Genomic DNA, 20,915 nt, shown 5'->3' with positions numbered 1-20,915 from the left:
GCAAATCCCATTTACGTATATTCTGACCCTTTACTCAGTACTTTGTTGTAGCAGCTTCGGCAGCGACTACAGCATCAACTCTTCTTGGGTATGACGCTACAATCTTGGCACACCTGTATTTGGGGAGTTTCTCCCATTTTTCTTCTCTGCAAATCCTCTCAAGCTCTGCCAGGTTGGCTGGGGAGTGTCGCTGTACAGCTATTTTCAGGTCTCCAGAGATGTTCGATCGGGTTCAAGTCTGGGCTCTGGCTGCGGCACTCAAGGACATTCAGAGACTTGTCCCAAAGCCCCTCCTGTGTTGTCGTGGCTGTGTGCTTAGGGTTGTTGTGCTATTAGACTGGGGAGAAGGTTCACCTTCTGAGGTCTTGAGCACTCTGGATGGAGCAGGTTTTCACCAAGGATCTCCCTGTACTTGCTCCATTTATCTTTCCCTCGATCCTAACTAGTCTCCCAGTCCCTGCCGCTGAAGAACATCCCCACAGCATGATACTGCCACCACCATGCTTCACCGTAGGAATGGTGCCAGGTTTCCTCCAGACATGGCACTTGGCATTCAGGCCAAAGAGTTCAATCTTGGTTTTATCAGACCAGAGAATCTTGTTTCTCATGGTCTGAGGCCTTTAGGTGCCTTTTTGGCGAACTCCAAGTGGGCGGTCGTGCCTTTATGATCGTGGCCAGAAAGCAGCCACTTAGTAAAAGGCCTAATTGGTGGAGTGCTGCTGTGATGGTTGTCCTTCTGGAAGGTTCTCCCATCTCCAGAAGAACTCTGGAGCTCTGTCAGAGTGACTATCGGGTTCTTGGTCACCTCACTGACCAAGGCCCTTCTCCCCCGAATGCTTAGTTTGGCCGGGCGGCCAGCTCTAGGAAGAGTCTCGGTGGTTCCAAACTTCCATTTTAAGGATGGAGGCCACTGTGTTCTTGGGGACCTTCAATGCTGCAGAAATGTTTTGGCACTGTATATCTGTATTTTATCCATATGTTAAATTTGGAACATTCTCCCTCAGTAGCTGTTTTCATGATTTGATATTTTGACATGAATATGTCAAGTCTGTTGGCTCATATTCCCTCATCAATACAGTGGTGGAGTGAGTCCCATAGATCCCATAGATGAATTCTGATGTAAAAGCCAAATGAATCCCTATGAGTTATTACGGGGAACATTGCTGTAGTCGTAGTAAAAACGTGGTTCTTTTTCTCAAAGACAGTCAAACAACACCCTGCCCTCTATACTGGTCGCTCTTCTCATCCCTGCATGAACAGTTATGGTTATAAACAACTCAAAACAAGTACAGACATTGTGCATTTGGAAACAGAGGCACCGCTCACTTAAGGTCTACCCACATCGATCTCAGAGCATGCCAAAGACATTGAAACTACATTTTCCATTATAAAACATTGATAGCTTTAATCATATGTCTGGATAGTTTGTATGCAGGGCAAGCAATTCTCTGACTGAAATGAGGGAGGGTGGAAAGGAGGGCAAGACGGATGAGAAGTAGAGAGCTCCACGGTTCCCCTAGCAAGGCTAATTGCCTATTATTGAAATTTATTTTTGAGTCATTTTTTTTGTTGATCTGGAGTCTTGGCTGATTGCCCTCTGGCTGCAGTGGAGAAAACCTCATTACCTGGCTCTGGCCATACTCTGTGGCTCCTCAGCCTGTCTCCCGGCTGCTTGCCCGGCTCCAGGTCTGACAGGCCAGTCTGGAGAGGGACAGCGAGGATGGCTTTGAGGGGGTGGAAGGAGAGTGTGTCACTGTGATTACCTCTACGGAGTCCAAACTGAGACTGGGATAATGCTGGCTTTTCCTTCATCCCAAGGCCAAATCCTAGTACACACTGTAGTTTGCTTTGCACGCAGAATCCATTGTAGTTGATTGATAGCCTGAAGCTGAACAGTTGTCCATCAGAACTCGACATGCACCAGCAGCCTTCCATCAGCCAAATACACAAGCATCACCCGGAGTCAGGGACTATATCAAAGCCATAGTGAGGATTTCATCTGACATACTTGTACATGTTCTCTAACTCTAGTCTACTCACTGTTCAGCATCCTAACCTTACAGATTGTGCTGTCAACATGTTCCTCTGGAAAGAGATGCCTTCACAGGTTCTTTGACTTCAGAAGCTGCCTGTGTTGAGCATTAATCATAAAACATTCTCCTCCTAGTATCATGCCCATGCTAATCTTTTATTTATTCTTTATTTAACTAGGCAAGGCATTTTAAGAACAAATTCTTATTTACAATGATGGCCTACCAAAAGGCCTCCTGCAGCGATGGGGGCTGGGATTAAAAATAAAATACGAGTATAGGACAAAACACACGACGGGACACCACAACACTACATAAAGAGAGACATAAGACAACACAGCATGGTAGCAACACAATCAAGTGTAAAGTGTCTGGTTTGATGAACTATGAACCTGCTACAGTATATTGTGCACTAATATGCAGTGGTCTTGTGATATGTAAGATGGGCTCCCTGTTAGAATAAATTGGAGACACAAGCAGTCAAAGGTCAGTTGTAATATCTTCTTCCTCTGAGGTGAAGCAACAGGGTTAATGAGCAAGGAGCCAATCACAGTGGCTCTGAGTGACCTGCTGCTGCAGTGGAAGAGCTGGGAACCAATCAGACACAGGCAGGTGTCACGATCATCCCCACATATCATACAGCCCCAGTTAACTGGAAACATGTTCTAGTGCAAAAGCCTGAGGTATCTATAAAACAAATGTAACATTTCTTGACTAAACCATCCCTGTCACATAAAATGGGGATGGAGGAGAAAACAAGACAAGTGATGAGTTTAAGATGGCCAAAGGCAATGAATGTGGAATTTAATTGTACCTTGAATTTAAGTAAACTGTCAGAGATGATTTGGTCATTTGTCTTTATTCTCTGAATACCAAAGTCCCTGCAAGGTGGACATCTATAATCATTCCCAGCCTAGGGATGTATGCTGTATACCAGTGTGTTGTAATACTGCTAGTTGATTGACATGAAGATGATGCATTCGTTCAGAAGTACATCTATGTGCAGAATGCGTATTGTATTTCTAGGGACAAGCACTTGAATTGTCGCATTGGAATGCATAAACTCATGTTTAGTCTGGTACATTTGTCCTGAGGGAATGGACCAGATTGTTTTAAATAAAGTTAAAGTCAGGTCAGCCTGACCTAACCAGGGAATGGTCTCTGCTTCTTTCTGTCACCAGGAGCACTGTACTAGCGCCTCAATGTCTCAATGCACCCCTGATGACAGACCCCCTCAAGGGCTTGCAAATAAATCCCAGGAGAATATTGGACAGATGCCTGGGACACAACGCTGAATTTCAATTGAATTGTAAAGCATGTCCTTTCTCTCTCTCTCAAACAGCGTAGGCTGTTTATATTCTCTATAATGGTGATGATTTGGCCTGGAGAACACAGTGGGCTGCTTATTTTCAGTGATGAGAGGCAATGCTACACAATGTGTGAGATTTATATTCATATTACATGCTTTCACACTACAAAGGAAGAGAGCTCATTTTATTTCATTGCAACTATTCAAATCAGCATTTTAGGGGCATGTAATTGCAGGCAGCACCGCAGTGAGAATGACCTTCACAAGCGTTTTCCATGTTGCTTTTCATAAATTTACTTCAAATGTATTCACGGTCTGCCTTTCAGACTACCACAGAGTCACAATCAGGATATAGGATGCATATATTACAGTAAAAGGCCAGCCTGGCAATCCAATTCTTTCCGGCTTGAAGTCTTTGGTAAATATTAATGGTGCATCCGCCTGCATTTCACTCTGTCTTCTGGAAGTTTCAAAGTTATCATCACAGACCAGTTAACCTTTTCAGGGAATGTATCCAGCCAGAGACATATTGGGGGGGCATTGTAGCAGAAAGTCCACCTCAGACAGAACAAGTTAATGGACAGTGAAATATATGAATTCATTACTGTAAGATGCTCTGGATAAGAGTGCCTGCTAAATGATTTTTAAAAATGTATTATTATTATCCTTGAACACTGTAAGTTACTGGCTGCACCATTGTTTGTATGAGAGAGCAGAATTCAGCCAGTGGGGAGTGAAGGTTATTTACCTCTGCTATAATACATCAGTGCCCTGCCTTGCACTAGCACAGTGGTTCCCAAACGTTTTATAGTCCCGTACCCCTTCAAACATTCAACCTCCAGCTGTGTACCCCCTCTAGCACCAGGGTCAGCACACTCTCAACTGTTGTTTTTTGCCATCATTGTAAGCCTGCCACACAAACACTATACGATACATTTATTAAACATAAGAATGAGTGTGAGTTTTTGTCACAACCCGGCTCGTGGGAAGTGACAAAGAGCTCTTATAGAACCAGGGCACAAATAATAATATAATAATAATCAATAATATACCTCTTTATTTAGCCATCTTACCTATAAAACCTTATTTGTTCATCAAAAATGTTGAATAATTCACCACAGGTTAATGAGAAGGGTGTGCTTGAAAGGATAAACATAACTCTGCAATGTTGGGTTGTATTGGAGAGAGTCTCAGTCTTAAATCATTTTCCACACACAGTCTGTGCCTGTACTTAGTTTTCATGCTAGTGAGGGCCGAGAATCCACTCTCACATAGGTACGTGGTTGCAAAGGGCATCAGTGTTTTAACAGCCAAGGCAAGAAATTCTGAGCGCAGCCCTTTCCAGAAATCTGGCAGTGGCTTCTGATTATATTCAATTTTCACAGAACCGCTTGTTGCAATTTCGATGAGGCTCTCTTGTTCAGATATCAGTAAGTGGACTGGAGTCAGGGCATGAAAGGGATAATGAATCCAGTTGTTTGTGTCGTCCATTTTGGGAAAGTACTGTGCACCCAGCTCACTCAGGTGCTTCGCTATATCACATTTGACATTGTCTGTAAGCTTGAGTTCATTTGCACACAAAACATCATACAATGATGGAAAGACCTGTGTGTTGTCCTTGTTAGTGCAGACAGAGAATAGCTCCAACTTCTTAATCATAGCCTCAATTTTGTCCCGCACATTGAATATAGTGCGGAGAGTCCCTGTAATCCTAGATTCAGATCATTCAGGCGAGAAAAAATATCACCCAGATAGACCAGTCGTGTGAGAAACTCGTAAAGTAAAGAAAACTTTAAGCTTGTCTCTCAATTTAAAAAAACATGTCAATACTTTACCCCTTGATAACCAGCACACGTCTGTCTGTTGTAAAAGCATTACATGGCCGCTGCCCATATCATTGCATAATGCAGAAAATACAATAGAGTTCAGGGGCCTTGCTTCAACAAAGTTAACCATTTTCACTGTAGTGTTCAAAACGTCTTTCAAGCTGTCAAGCACTCCCTTGGCAGCAAGTGCCTCTCGGTGGATGCTGCAGTGTACCCAAGTGGCGTCGGGAGCAACTGCTTGCACAAGCGTTACCACTCCACTACATCTCCCTGTCACAGCTTTTGCACCATCAGTACCGATAACAACACATCTTGACCACCAAAGTCCATTTGATGTCACAAAGCTGTCCAGTACTTTATAAATAACCTCTCATGTTGTCCTGGTTTCCAGTGGTTTGCAAAAGAGGATGTCTTCCTTAATTGACCCCATTAACGTAACAGACATATACCAGGAGCTATGCCAGGCCCGCCACTTCTGTTGACTCATCCAGCCTTAACACATATACAGTTGAAGTCGGAAGTTTACATACACTTAGGTTGGAGTCATTAAAACTTGTTTTTCAACCACTCCACAAATGTATTGTTAAGAAACTATAGTTTTGGAAAATCGGTTAGGACATCTACTTTGTATATGACACAAGTAATTTTTCCAACAATTGTTTACAGACAGTTTATTTCACTTATAATTCACTGTATCACAATTCCAGTGGGTCAGAAGTTTACATACATTAAGTTGACTGTGCCTTTAAACAGCTTTGTCATGCAGAAAATTGTCATGGCTTTAGAAGATTCTGATAGGCTAATTGACATCATTTGAGTCAATTGGAGGTGTACCTGTGGATGTTTTTCAAGGCCTCCCTTCAAACTCAGTGCCTTTTTGCTTGACATCATGGGAAAATCAAATGAAATCAGCCAAGACCTCAGAAAAAAATGTGTAGACCTCCACAAGTCTGGTTCATCCTTGGGAGCAATTTCCAAACGCCTGAAGGTACCACGTTCATCTGTACAAACAATAGTACGCAAGTATAAACACCATGGGACCACTCAGCTGTCATTCCACTCAGGAAGGAGACGCGTTCTGTCTCCTTGAGATGAACGTACTTTGGTGCGAAAAGTGCAAATCAATCCCAGAACAACAGCAAAGGACCTTGTGAAGATGCTGGAGGAAACGGGTACAAAAGTATCTATATCCACAGTAAAATGAGTCCTATATCGACATAACCTGATAGGCCGCTCAGCAAGGAAGTAGCCACTGCTCCAAAACCGCCATAAAAAAAACCAGACTATGGTTTGCAACTGCACATGAGGACAAAGATCGTACTTTTTGGAGAAATGTCCTCTGGTCTGATGAAACAAAAATAGAACTGTTTGGCCATAATGACCATCGTTATGTTTGGAGGAAAAAGGGGGAAGCTTGTCAGCCGAAGAACACCATCCCAACCACGGTGGTTGCAGCATCCTGTTGTGGGGGTGCTTTGCTGCAGGAGGGACTGGTGCACTTCACAAAATAGATAGCATCATGAGGGAGAAATTATGTGGATATATTGACGCAACACCTCAAGACATCAGTCAGGAAGTTAAAGCTTGGTCGCAAATGGGTCTTCCAAAAGGACAATGACCCCAAGCATACTTCCAAAGTTGTTGCAAAATGGCTTAAGGACAACAAAGTCAAGGTATTGGAGTGGCCATCACAAAGCCCTGACCTCAATCCTGTAGATAATATGTGGGCAGAACTGAAAAAGTGTATGCGAGCAAGGAGGTCTACAAACCTGACTCAGTTACACCAGCTCTGACAGGAGGAATGGGCCAAAATTCACCCAACTTATTGTGGGAAGCTTGTGGAAGGCTACCCGAATCGTTTGACCCAAGTTAAACAATTTAAAGGCAATGCTACCAAATACTAATTGAGTGTATGTAAACTTCTGACCCCTTGGGAATGTGATGAAAGAAATAAAAGCTGAAATAAATCATTCTCTCTACTATTATTCTGACATTTCATATTCTTAAAATAAAGTGCTGATCCTAACTGACCTAAGACAGGGAATTTTTACTAGGATTAAATGTCAGGAATTGTTAAAAACTGAGTTTAAATGTATTTGGCTAAGGTGTATGTAAACTTCCGACTTCAGCTGTAATTCACTGGCTTGTATGCGAAGCAGTAATTGTTTCAAAACATCTGCCATGTCACTGATGTGTTGTGAAACAGTGTTGTTTGATGAAGTCATTGTCTGTATAGTTTTTTTGGCCTTTTCCCCCTGCATTGTCCCAGCCATATCCGCGGCAGCAGGAAGAATTAAGTCCTTCACAATAGTATGGGGCTTGCCTGTCCTAGCCACTCGGTAGCTCACCATATAAGACACTTCTAGACCCTTTTTATTAATGGTATCTGTTGCTTTTATACATGTCTTACTACTCGAAAGTCATATTTTTTCTCGCTCAAAAAACTCCTGTGGCTTATTTTTCAAATTGTCATGTTTCGTTTCTAAATGTCTGCGCAAAAGTGAAGGTTTCCTGTGAGAGAGTAACGGTTAATGTGATTGGATGTTAATTATTTGACTCGGCTACCTGTATTTGACATTGTGTTGTTATTTCGCTGAACACTAGATGGTTTAATTTTATTTTTGGCAGTGAAACGAGGCTACTCATGCGAGGAAAAAATTCTCACCCAAATGTAGCCCCATTGAAAAATATTTTTTTGTTTTGAAATTTTGTTTTATTTTATTTATTTTATACTTTTATTTTTTATTTTTTAAATGTGAATCACATTTTTATTTGGCGTATCCCCGACGGTATTGCGCGTACCCCTGGGAATACATGCACTAGCAGATCAATGAGGAAAGCAATGATCTCACTGAAACAGACCATCTATCGTATTGTGATTCTTAATGTGCCTAAACTACAGAGCAGAGTGATGGAACTGACTTATTGTCCTGACATAGATTTTAACTGGAGATACTGTCTCTTCTCTCACACAAAGCGCCTTGTGATAATTTGTAAGAGACAAGTAGTAACAAAAATCTTCTTTCCTTCCAAATTACACAAGAATTGTGTGCAATTTTTTCTAAGGAACAGTTATTTAATGTTGTTTTTGTCTTATTTTATTAACTTTTCTATCCATGTTAGGTGATGATGAGAGAGTTTTTGAAGAAGTAAATTGAGGGACACTCAGAATGTGGAGTGATCTGGATCCTCTCCTCCCATTTAAGAGTGGTCTGGCCTCAGGTCTCAGCCAGCCAGCAGCCTGGTCCTAAGGGAGCACCCTCCCTGTGTTTCCCTAATGAAGGACAGCATCTGGACCCTGGGCTGCTTTATGGCTCTATCAGGTGGAGGCAACATTGGAGGAGGAGGAGGAAGCAGGTTGAGGTTGGAGGGTTGGTGGGGGTAGATGGAGCCCATAGGGTCTTTTTCTTCCTCTATTTTGAGAAGCAGCAGGAGAGAGATGAGGAGCAGGAGAGATGTTCATGTCTGCTGGCCGATTGCCTGAGGTGAGGTGCACTTCCAGGGCTGATGAATGGGATGGCTATATTGGTTAAATTGCCTCTGTCACACCACCAGAGGGAAAAGGGTATAAAAAAAGAGGACTGCGGTATTCTCCATCATGTACAAAGATGAATGATATTTAAATTAGTGGATTACAGTGAAAAGAGGAAGACAGACATTTTGGACAGGAAGTAATGAGTGTTGTGACACATGAGACAGGTGTAACTGGCACAAAGGTGTTTATTTGCAATGAATACTAACTACTGAACAGCCTGGATTTCCTGGATCATATTATCTAGAAACCACCATTTATTTTCAGATACAGTTTTTTTATATGTAAGAAGTAATATAATAAAATAACTAGAATCATAAATGTGTTATAAGTGTTACAGTATGGACACAAGGCTATGTCACATAACTGTTGACCAGGGATGAATGTCATATGTGCATTGGACACCCAGAGATACAGCACCGTAAAGGAAAGGACAAGGTAAAACAAAGCAAAGTTATCTTTCTTACTCTCTCTCCTCTCCGCAGTGAGATTCTTTTTTTAAAGGATCATTGTCTGTCTGGCTGAAGCCAGAGGGTAACAGCACTCTGGAGAGATAAGCCTGTGTGCCATCAGCAGGTTGCCTGTGATAAGCATCTTGACAGTGTCTGCAGGAACTTCCTGAGGAGGATACATGTTGTATTACAGAATGTCGGACAACCTCTGTTACCTGCAGATAAAGGCCCCATTCTATTCCTCCCATTCCGTCACACTGGCTGGCAGAAAAAGCAGTTAGACAGTCTTTCAATTAAGCCTGTTATCATTTCTCACAGCTAGAATGCTAGAGCGGGAGACCGATATGCTGAACGTTTATGCTGTACCATTTGTTATTGTACAGACTGTAGACACATAAGACATTCTTAGTATTTTCCATATCCAACATTATTGTGTTTTCAGTGACTGGTAATGCAATATGCCCACAACACAGAGAGAAGACATACATTACCTTGTGTTTCCTCCTGCACCCCAATTAGATGGAGATTCTCCAGGCTGTGTTAGTTAAGCATGAAATATGTTCCCATTAGATTGTTTCTCCGACAACCCAGCGGAGACACTTCATTTTCAAATACATATGAATTATGCCCCTAAATAGACGTGCTTTGAAGCCTTGGGCGAGATAAAAGGAGATGAGGCTGGGCCAACTTCCTAGAGCCAGGAGTCAGTCATCAAACTCAAGAGTTCATTTCGGCTCACAAAGGGGGTCCTCCTTCACTGGTGAAAGCAGTCGATAGAGCATCGCTCCTCGAACAAGAACAATCCCATTAAAATCTCCAGCTGTCGAGTGCATCTCTTTGACATTAGCTAACTGGGTTGTCATGGAAACAGTGGCTTGTTAGGGATGCTAATGCTCAGAAGCCTGCTGGTTTTAACACCAAGGGGTATGTATGGTTCTATCTATTCATCCCATTACATCCACCACCTACTGGAAGTAGAATCCTGAAAATAGAGTAACCGGGGACACCAATTATTAAGATAAGATGGCATATAACTGTATAATAGATGACACATTGCAAAATAAGCCATGCAATGTGTCTCACCACAAATCTCTTCAGCGTCTGTGATACATTCACCACAGGATGCATAGAACTTTAAATAAAGGTCCCTGTGGCGTAAAGCTAACGCGTCTACTCTATTGCACATGTTACCGGACTGCCTTGGATGATTTCGCCATCTCTTTGATAGCATGACTTGTAGGCGGATTCGACAGCCCAGTGACTTGAAAATGTGTCATGGCTGACAGATGGTATCGTGAGGATCAGGCACACATGCGTCAGAGTCATATATCATCCATCTATGGCTCTGACATGCATGACTTTTCTCCTGTCGCTTTTCCCTTAAGGCCATGCAAGGCTGCTGGTGAAGATGCATTTTTTGTCAGATGTCAAGGTGTGAAAATAGCACAGTTGAGTAACGGCAAGCAAATTCAAGGTGCTCTAACAGTGACACACGTTCTCACTCGTTATCCAGTACAATATGTGTGTGTGTTCATTCAACAATTCAGCCATTAGAATGCCTCCACCATTGCACAACTTTGCAACTTCAATCAACAAGACATTCCAAAAGCCACTTCCAAAATATCACTCAACAAGTAACAACTCCAACAGCTGTCTTTGGGAGAGGATGGAGCAAAGGTTATGGTAGATGTGGTGATGGTGAGGATGTGCAGTGCAGCCTTTCTTTCTGAGGAGAAGGAAGGAGAGAGGATGGAGAGTGACTGCTTTTAGGATGGATGGCTGCCTAGCTCGCGTCCCTGGATGGCCCCCATTGTGAGAGGAGAGGTGGAGGGCCTTCTTAACTCTACGGGATTGGTGTCCCCTCCACGGGACGGTTGAGCTAACGTAAGCTAATGTGATTAGCATGAGGTTGTAAGTAACAGGAGCATTTTCAAGGACATAGACATATCTAACTGCACTGTCCAATTTACAGTATCTATTACAGTGAAATAATACCATGCTATTGTTGGCGATTTACAACTTGTCCAATGGCCGATGGGCACCGATACGTTTTATCTATAATTTCTCATCATTATTTCTCTTGACAAGGATTAAAAAGTATTTGCCAGTAAATTGTTGACTTGATTCATGATGACTGCTAGCTAAGATTTTGAAAGTATGATGTTGACATGATCAATCCAATCAAAGCTACTGTAGATATAACGTGATTTGACATTGTTATCTGTGGCCAATGACCTTGAGCCTTCTTGGATGGGCACTTCTAATGTAATTCTATGGCAGCACCCAAGGGGCTAGAATTTTCGAAGTCTCCCCGTAGACTTGGCGGTGACGTAGTGTCCCCATGAATGACAGAACACTGAGCCAATCACGGTGAAATGTTCCGTATTTTCTGCTGGCTTGCCCCACTACCACAGAAAGCACTGAGCTAGGCTAAAACACCTGCATTTTGGAGTGACCTTACTCAAGAAAACAAAAAAGAGACCATGTTTGTATGCAGCTTTATTAACTCAATTATATATTTTTTTACATTGTTTGCAAACTGATATGTGACACGTATTAATGCCAAAATAACATACAAAACAGGCATGCCCAAAAAAATGTGGGGCTCAATGCCCTAAATGACTGGTCGCCACTGGGTATAGATACAGGTTCTCAGTGATCCACTGCGTTCTGAGGTATAGATGAGGCTAAACGCTGTATCTACCTATGAGAGCACTTTGCTTTGTGTCCAAACAGGCAGGCAGGCAGACGAGAGAGAGGAGAGGCCAGCTCTGACACTAAATCACCTCAGCACCCACAGGGCTCTGTCGGAAGACAGATGAACTGCCAATCCTCGGACGGCAGAGGCAGGAATTAGCCTGCACTCAGCTAATTATACGAATCACTATGAGCGGGTCATTAAATATAGGATAAATCTAACATCATGTGCGTTACTGTGTCATCCATCAGGCTCCTGCCATCCCCTCTCCCTTCAGCAGGGTGGAACTCATGCAGATCCATCAGCCCAATGCATTGGAAACCATAGATTGTCCCATTTCACAACAATGGGGGAGGACGGGTTTTATAAGATGGCAGGGATGCCCTTGGTTCGTAGAGTTTGATACTTTGTGAGTTAAGCAGTAAATAATGGCCAGTAGCAGGCATTGAATGGATGTTGCTGGCTCACTCATTCATACAGTTTCCGAACTGCTGTAGCATCCCACTTAATAGAAAGTTACTCAAGTAAAGTGAAAGTCAGCCAGTAAATTACTACCTGAGTAAAATTCTAAAAGTATTTGGTTTTAAATATACGTAAGTATCAAAAGTAAATGCTAAAATTGCTAAAATATTGCTAAAATATACTTAAGTATCAAAAGTAAAAATGATTTAAAATGTCTTACGTTAAGCAAAGCAGACGGCACCGTTTCAAAATGTACAGATAGCCAGGGGCACACTCCAACACTCAGACATTATTACAGATAGCCAGGGGCACACTCCAACACTCAGACATTATTACAGATAGCCAGGGGCACACTCCAACACTCAGACATTATTACAGATAGCCAGGGGCACACTCCAACACTCAGACATTATTACAGATAGCCAGGGGCACACTCCAACACTCAGACATTATTACAGATAGCCAGGGGCACACTCCAACACTCAGACATTATTACAGATAGCCAGGGGCACACTCCAACACTCAGACATTATTACAGATAGCCAGGGGCACACTCCAACACTCAGACATTATTACAGATAGCCAGGGGCACACTCCAACACTCAGACATTATTACAGATAGCCAGGGGCACACTCCAACACTCAGACATTATTACAGATAGCCAGGGGCACACTCCAACACTCAGACATTATTACAGATAGCCAGGGGCACACTCCAACACTCAGACATTATTACAGATAGCCAGGGGCACACTCCAACACTCAGACATTATTACAGATAGCCAGGGGCACACTCCAACACTCAGACATTATTACAGATAGCCAGGGGCACACTCCAACACTCAGACATTATTACAGATAGCCAGGGGCACACTCCAACACTCAGACATTATTAACAGAAGATGCATTTGTGTTTAGTGAGTCCGCCAGACGAGAGGCAGTAGGGATGACCACGTGTTCTCTTGATAAGTGTGTGAATCTGATAATTTTCCTGTCCTGCTAAGCATTCAAAATATGAGTACTTTTGGTTGTCAGGGAAAATGTATGGTGTAAAAAGTATAATATATTCTTTAGTAATGTAGCGAAGTAAAAGTCAACAATATAAATAGTAAAGTAAAGTACAGATACCCCAGAAAATGACTTAAGGAGTACTTTAAAGTATTTTTACTTAAGTACTTTACACCACTGGAAATCGTAAATTCAACAATGAGTGGTTTGGAAGGAATCAGTGGCTAACTGTGAGTTCAAGAACTCGGGAAAAACGAGCTTCGACTGGGAAAATACATTTTGAACTTTCATCCAACTCGGAATTGTAAATCGGGAATTCGGCCCTCTTTCTAGAACTACGACCTGAAGATCACTGACATCATCATGATTTGACCCTTTTTTCCCCAGAGTTCCCAGTTGTCTTGAAAGCACCATAAATCCAGAGAATGCCAGACTTTGATGACAAAATTTGCCCACGAAAGACTGCCGCGCTACCTTCCTGTTCAAGTGAGCACAGCACAACAAGGTGAGTCCAAAAATGTATTCTATGCTGCTGGATAAATTATGTAATATGCCAGGGAGATATGTATACTGTAGCTAAGAAAGTAATACTAAGCGTATGTTGTGTAGTAAGCTGTTAGTAGCCCATGTGCCTCACCCTCGTAATTTGGTATATTTTCCCCTCTTAATTTCGCCTACTGTTCTGACGCACATGTAGCCTATAAACTGTTTTTGAGAAATGTAATCATTGAATATTGTAAGAGCTTTCATTGTCTGCTTATATGCCCCCTTTATTTATCCTACAGTTCTGACTTGGTGTACAGGGAGAACACTAAGAACGGCCCATGTTCTGAATTCTGTCGCTGTACATTTCAAAGGTGCTGAACAAATAGTTATATTGACTACGTCCGTCCTAGCTCGCTCATTAATGTCTTTATCAAAATTACAGATTGCCTCCTATCTGATTGTCGTCCCATTATGCCATAGTTTGTAAATCTCAATTGTCAGTAGAAACCACATTTGTTTAAGCAAGTCAGCCATATCAGCTATGTTTTTTTTAAGGCAGTAACTGAGGCTGAATGAACTGTTTCGCTGCCAGACAAGGCTTCGCTGATAGCCAGGTGTAGCAGTGGTAATATCATTTCACAAGGCGAGACCCAGATGCAGACACCGGAGGCAGATGGTTGGAGTCTAAGATGTTTAATAATCCAAAAAGGAGTAGGCAAGAGAATGGTCGTGGACAGGCAAATGGTCAAAACCAGTTCAGAGTCCAGGAGGTACAGAGTGGCAGACAGGCTCGAGGTCAAGGCAGGCAGAATGGTCAGGCAGGCGGGCACAGAGTCCAGAAACAGGCAAGGGTCAAAACCGGGAGAAAAGGCAGGAGAACGGGGAAAAACGCTGGTTGACTTGGAACATACAAGACGAACTGGCACAGAGAGACAGGAAACACAGGGATAAATACACTGGGGAAAACAAGCAACACCTGGAGGGGGTGGAGACAATAACAAGGACAGGTGAAACAGATCAGGGTGTGACAGATAAGGTGTTGGGACTGCTGTTGGGACTTATGTAGACCCTAACAGTTTGTGGGCACCGTTTGTCACCATTATAGTGCAATTCATGTATTGTTTAGTGTTGTGTGATGTAGTTGCTTTGCTGGCATGCATCCCACGTTTTTTTCCCCCCACCAAGATGTACATGCAAAAATCGTCACTGTCTATACCACAGGACCCACTGGGTCTATGTCAGTTTATGTTAGTCTGTGGTTTGATCTTTGACATCCAAACAGACAGAACCAGACAGGGCGTCTGGTCCCGTGTGGCTCAGTTGGTAGAGCATGGCGCTTGCAACGCCAGGGTTGTGGTTCATTCCCCACGGGGGGACCAGGATGAATATGTATGAACTTTCCAATTTGTAAGTCGCTCTGGATAAGAGCGTCTGCTAAATGACTTAAATGTAAATGTTAGAGCGTTGGGCCCGTAACAAAAAGGTCGTTAGTTTGAATACCTGAGCCGACAAGATGAAAAACCTGTCGATGTGTGACAATAAAACATCATCTTTTTTTTAAATTACCACCTGACAGATCCAGCTTGTTGCCCACTATGGCTTGGTCGTTGATGTCTCACATCCTGGGTCGTGCCCACTCTGACTGCTACCATTCCATCCATGATTCATCTGGAACTAGTTGCTTTTCCATCAAGAGCAGAGCAGGCCTGCTGGATATCTGGTGCTCAAAGCCCTGCACAACTGTTGCCTATGAGGAACAAGGACTTCTCTATGTCGTGGAGAGACGTGAGCGGTGTGTGGACAACATGCCTCAGACGTGTGTGTGCCCACCATCCCGCTGCCATCATGGCCTCCCTCTTGGCGTGGCAAGAAGTTGGAAGAGCAGAATGAGAGCCACTCCCCCCCGCAGCTTGTGTTAATGACCAGTTCCTTCTTAAGTAGGCTATCTATATGCAAAGTCTGTTCTAATGGATTTCCACATTATTTATTGATAATGTATTAATGTGCTGCACTGATGAGGAGAGTGTGCCACTGACACCACCATGCTGAATGACTGGTGTAGACAGAGATGTACAGAGGTGACTGGCTGAACATGTGTAACAGAGGTATAGGAAACCAGTTAGCAGACATAGTAAAGTACTGTAGTAACTCTCTTTAAAACGTGCTGTAATCCCATCCTGGATATGGCTTTCTCTCTGATGTTGTTTTCAGCCATGGCTTTACTGTATACACAGTGTCGTTAATGCAGTTAGCTGTCAGCTCTTTCACCTTGAGGTTGCCCTCTGGACGCAGCATATGTCCCCCTGAAAGTAGAGCTTGGTTGTTGTGAGTGGAGCACCTACAGTATGAGCTTCTACTATGCAGCTTTCCCTCTCTCTCCATCACATAGAGAACCTAATCCACTGGCCATGCACTCCATTTCCTGTCATGACCCATTCGGGCCGTGTGTGTGTGTGTGTGTGTGCGTGCGTGCGTGGACTGGGGGACAGACACACACACACACAGGAATGAATGGTAGTGGGAGGCACAGACAGTGAAAGCAGCTCTATCTAGATGACACTGATTATTATCCATGCTTACACCATCCTGCACCCCTTCCCTCTCTCTCAGACCTGATATGTGGGGATAAGCGGTGAACAGAGATAAACGTATCCTGCTCCAGATTCGATTACAGCCATATTGTTTCATCTCCCCATTAAGTGTATTTGATTTCCAGGGGGTGGGGTACAGAGTGGGCCTGGGATGCGCTGTGGCAGCGATGGGGGCTAGGGGGCACCTCCGGTGGGCAGCAGTTATGCCTGGGAAGAGTGGTGAAGTGGGGAATGCTTACAAAATTACAGAGGGGACTTTGTTAAACCTCATTTGTGGAAGAGGTTCCAGTGTAATGCTCAGAGACTACTATTAATTCAGTGATCTGGCCTGTAGAGATAGGAGGATTACACCACCTAGCATGACAGTGACACACCATTGACAGAGAGGCTTTGTAGGATCGGCCCACTTATTAGGAGAATACTTTCCCTCGACAGTCCTCTGATGGTTGAGGTTAAGAGGGTCACTGTTTGGGTGTTAAGTGAAAATAGTACAGTACATGTAGGGAAACCCACCCATCACTTGTAGATGGTACAGGGCCTTCAGAAAGTATTCATACCCCTTGACTTTTCCCACATTTTGTTGTGTTACAGCCTGAATTTAAAATTAATTAAATTGAGATTTCTGTCACTGGTCTACACACAATACCCCATAATGTCAAATTGGAATGTTTTATGAAATTTGTACAAATTAAATAAAAATGAAAAGCTGAAATGTCTTGAGTCAAATAGGTATTCAACCCCTTTGTTATGGCAAGCCTAAAGTTCAGGAGTAAAAATTGTCTTAACAAGTCACATAATAAGTAGCATGGACTCAATCTGTGTGCTATAATAGTGTTTAACATGATTTTTGAATGACTACCTCATCTCTGTACCCCACACATACAGATAAGTGTAAGGTCCCTCAGACCAGCAGTGAATTTCAAACACAGATTCAACCACAAAGACCAGGGAGGTTTTCCAATGCCTCGCAAAGACGGGCACCTATTGGTAGATGGGTAAAAATGTCAAAAATCAGTCATTGAATATCCCTTTTAGCATGGTGAAGGTATTAATTACACTTTGGTTGGTGTATCAATGCACCCAGTCACAATAAAGATACAGGCGTCCGTTGTAACCATGTTGCCGGAGAGGAAGGAAACCACTCAGGGATTTCACCATGAGGCCAATGGTGATTTTAAAACAGTTAGAGTTTAATGGCTGTGATAGGTGGAAAACTGAGGATGGATCAACAACATTGTAGTCACTCCACAATACCAACCTACCTGACAGAGTGAAAAGAAGGAAGCCTGTACAGAACTAAACTATTCTAAAACTTGCATCCTGTTTGCCACAAGGCACTAAAGTAATACTACTAGAAAGAATTGAACAAAATTAAAACAGACTCATTCTGGGCATCACTCAGGTTTTCATGTTCAATTTACTGAGCATCAAACAGACAAACTAGCAATATGCACTATCTTGTCAGTCATAAATGATCTTCTCTGTAATGGGAAGCTGGAGGGCGTTTTATGATTGATCTTTAAATACCTCGAGCAGGTCTCTTTCAGAGAGACATTTTGTTTGAGTTTACATTGTGGAGTATGGGAGGAAAAAAGAAAACATTGATTTGTTGTCAAATAGAATGAAGCATCATCAGACCTTTCAATCAGCAATATTTCAGGTGTCAGTTTGCATCATTGGGTCTGTGGAGTGTGTGTGTTCAGTGGAGAGAAAGGATTTTGAATAAATAAGGGCCATGGGACACACACACACACACACTGACGAGACGATGGGCAGCTCTGATATTCCAAACACAGGGCTCAAAGAGTGATGACTGGACACAGCCCCACCAGCGCCGGCTGCACGCACAGGAAAATGGGTGGGAGTGTGTGTGAAAATATCTATTAGTAGTTGTTTGTGTGGCCTGGCCTCACACGCTAACAACAAACATGGGTTCTTCATGTGAGAAGTGAGTGTATGTGCATGCAAGTTACATGGCGTGTATCATGTATGCCTTTGTGAGAGGGTGAGAAAAGGAAACTGTTTGTGTTGTGTAGACCAATCTCCCAGTGTTGCATTGTATATATATATATATATATATATATGTGTGTTGTGTGTGTGGGCATGTGTGTGTGTGGGCATGTGCCGGTGTGTGTGTGGGAATGTGTGGAACAGAAAGCTCTCCCCCTCCTGGTGCAAAGGAGTGACCACTGCTATGTGTCCTCCCTCAGGTAGGCAGTGAGAGAGGAGAGAGGAGCGGGAGACAGGCCTATAGAGTAGAGCAGCAGAGGAAGATGGAGAGGGACCTGCTCTGTCTTTGGGATGGTGAGATGACTTTGCGGCCCAGTAATTAAAGGAGACAGAAGGAAGCATACCCATACATGTCATTTAACAAGGGTGTCAGATTATCGAACCCCAGATAATTGCTACTTTATTAATCTGAGAATACGTAGGCAGAGCTAATTACACTGCACTTGAAGATGAGTGACGCTGTCCTCTGATGTTGCTTATGACATCATGCATGCAAGCTGATTTATATGTTCTAAATGGGCTTTTACGCCAGATGAAAAACCTGATGCCCTGACTGTTTAGTCAATTGCCAATTTCAAAGAGTCACATTCACGAGATTGCTAATAAAAAAGGAAGGACTTAATAAAAAAAGGAAAGGGTACAGAAGGCTGTGATGAATATATATCATTATTGATAGGCCCTGTCAAAGCATGCATTACATCACTCGTTATCCATTGGGTTGGCCATTATTCCACTGGACTGAATCAATGCCATGAAAGTCCTTTGTATGCCCTGCTTCTATTTGATATTGGTCAGTCCTCAGAAATACTGCATCACCTGTCTTGTTATAATGGGGAAATGTAACGTTTTGTGTTTAATTCATACTGTATGTCATTCTCTGCATCTATTATCCCTGTGGAAGCTGAGCCTCTGTTCTGTTCATATCTTCCCCTTGTCCCACTTTGTTGTGTGACATGACGCAATAACAATCTCTCAGAGCAGCCTGTGAGGATAATGACATTTCCATTTCCCCACCAGAAGCCAGAAGAGCAGGAGTCAGATAAGGCATATTGGGGTTAGTATGGGCCACGGACCTGAAGATTTGATGGCTGTCTGGAGTGGCTCGTAATGAGACCGAAGCAGTCAAGGGGCGTGGATCCGTAATGGAGATCTGTGTGGGGACAACGGGAGGTAGTTGCACGGCACACAGGGGGAAAAGCAGGAAGCTACCTCTCAGTTATAACTTTCAGAGCCACCATCTCCCTGTAGTCAGGAGGATGATAAAATTGATTGCCCTCCTTGCAATATAATGGTAACAGTCACTTTGGGAAACACTTTGCTGCAGAACATCCAACTCTCCATGGTCCAAAATTGATTGTAAAACAGCAACCTGCTGACCTGTTGGTAATGGCTGGGTGTGCCTGCCTGGGTAGAAATGCTGACTCTGGAGGATAAGATAGTTAAAACTATTAGGAGAACTGGCCACTGAATGACAAAAACCTTCAATTCGCTCAACTAAATCAACTGTTTACCCTTTTTTTCTAGCTGATACGCTTTTACACTGCTTATATTTCATACAGGTACTAGCATGCTAACCAGATCAATACAACGTAACTTATTTACATTGTTCCGGTGTTTGCTTGAAAGAATGGAAGAGGTTGGAGGATGGAGGATGGAATAGGTTAGGGTCATTGAATGGGTCTACTCAACATGCAGAACATCCACCTATATGTAACATCCCACAGTGACACAGTCAGGTAGGTGCTGTCTGCAAACACATGCTGTACATGCAGGTGCAGTTGCTGTTCCTCCACCTGCCTAATATATTCTGTAAGACTTGTCTCCTTCACAGAGAAGGAACAAGGACACAGAGCCACACTCTTAGAAAAACGGTGCTATCCAGCAGCATACCACCCTGCAGCCCACTGCTGGCTTGCCTTTGAAGCTAAGCTAAGCAGCGTTGGTTCTGGTCGGTCCCTAGATGGAAATCCAGATGCTGCCGGAAGTGGTGTTGGAGGGCCAGTAGGAGGCAGTCTTTCCTCTGGTCTAAAGAATATATAAAAATTCCCTAGGGCAGTGATTGGGGACATTGCCCTGTGTAGGTTGCCGTCATTCGGATGGGATGTTACACGGGTGTCCTGACTCTGTGGTCACTAAAGCTCCCATGGCACTTGTTGTAAGAGTAGGGGTGTTAACCCTGGTGTCCTGGCTAATTCCCAATCTGGCCCTCATACCGTCATGGCCACCTAATCATCCCCAGCTTCCAATTAGCTCATTCATCCCACCTTCTCTCCCCTGTAATTATTCCCCAGGTCGTTGCTGCAAATGAGAACGTGTTCTCAGTCAACTTACCTGGTAAAATAACGGTAAAAATAAAATAAAATAAATATGGAACCCAAAAGAGTTCTACCTGGAACCAAAAAGGGTTCTGCTATGGAGAAAGCCACAGAACCCTTTTGGAACCCTTTTTTCTAAGAGTGTAGTTGCCAACACCAGATCTGAGACATACAAGCTGTGTGTCTAGCTCAGCCC

Source organism: Salvelinus alpinus, chromosome 5 (assembly GCF_045679555.1).
Source record: "Salvelinus alpinus chromosome 5, SLU_Salpinus.1, whole genome shotgun sequence".
Taxonomy (NCBI): Eukaryota; Metazoa; Chordata; class Actinopteri; order Salmoniformes; family Salmonidae; genus Salvelinus; species Salvelinus alpinus.
This window is presented reverse-complemented; position numbering follows the sequence as displayed.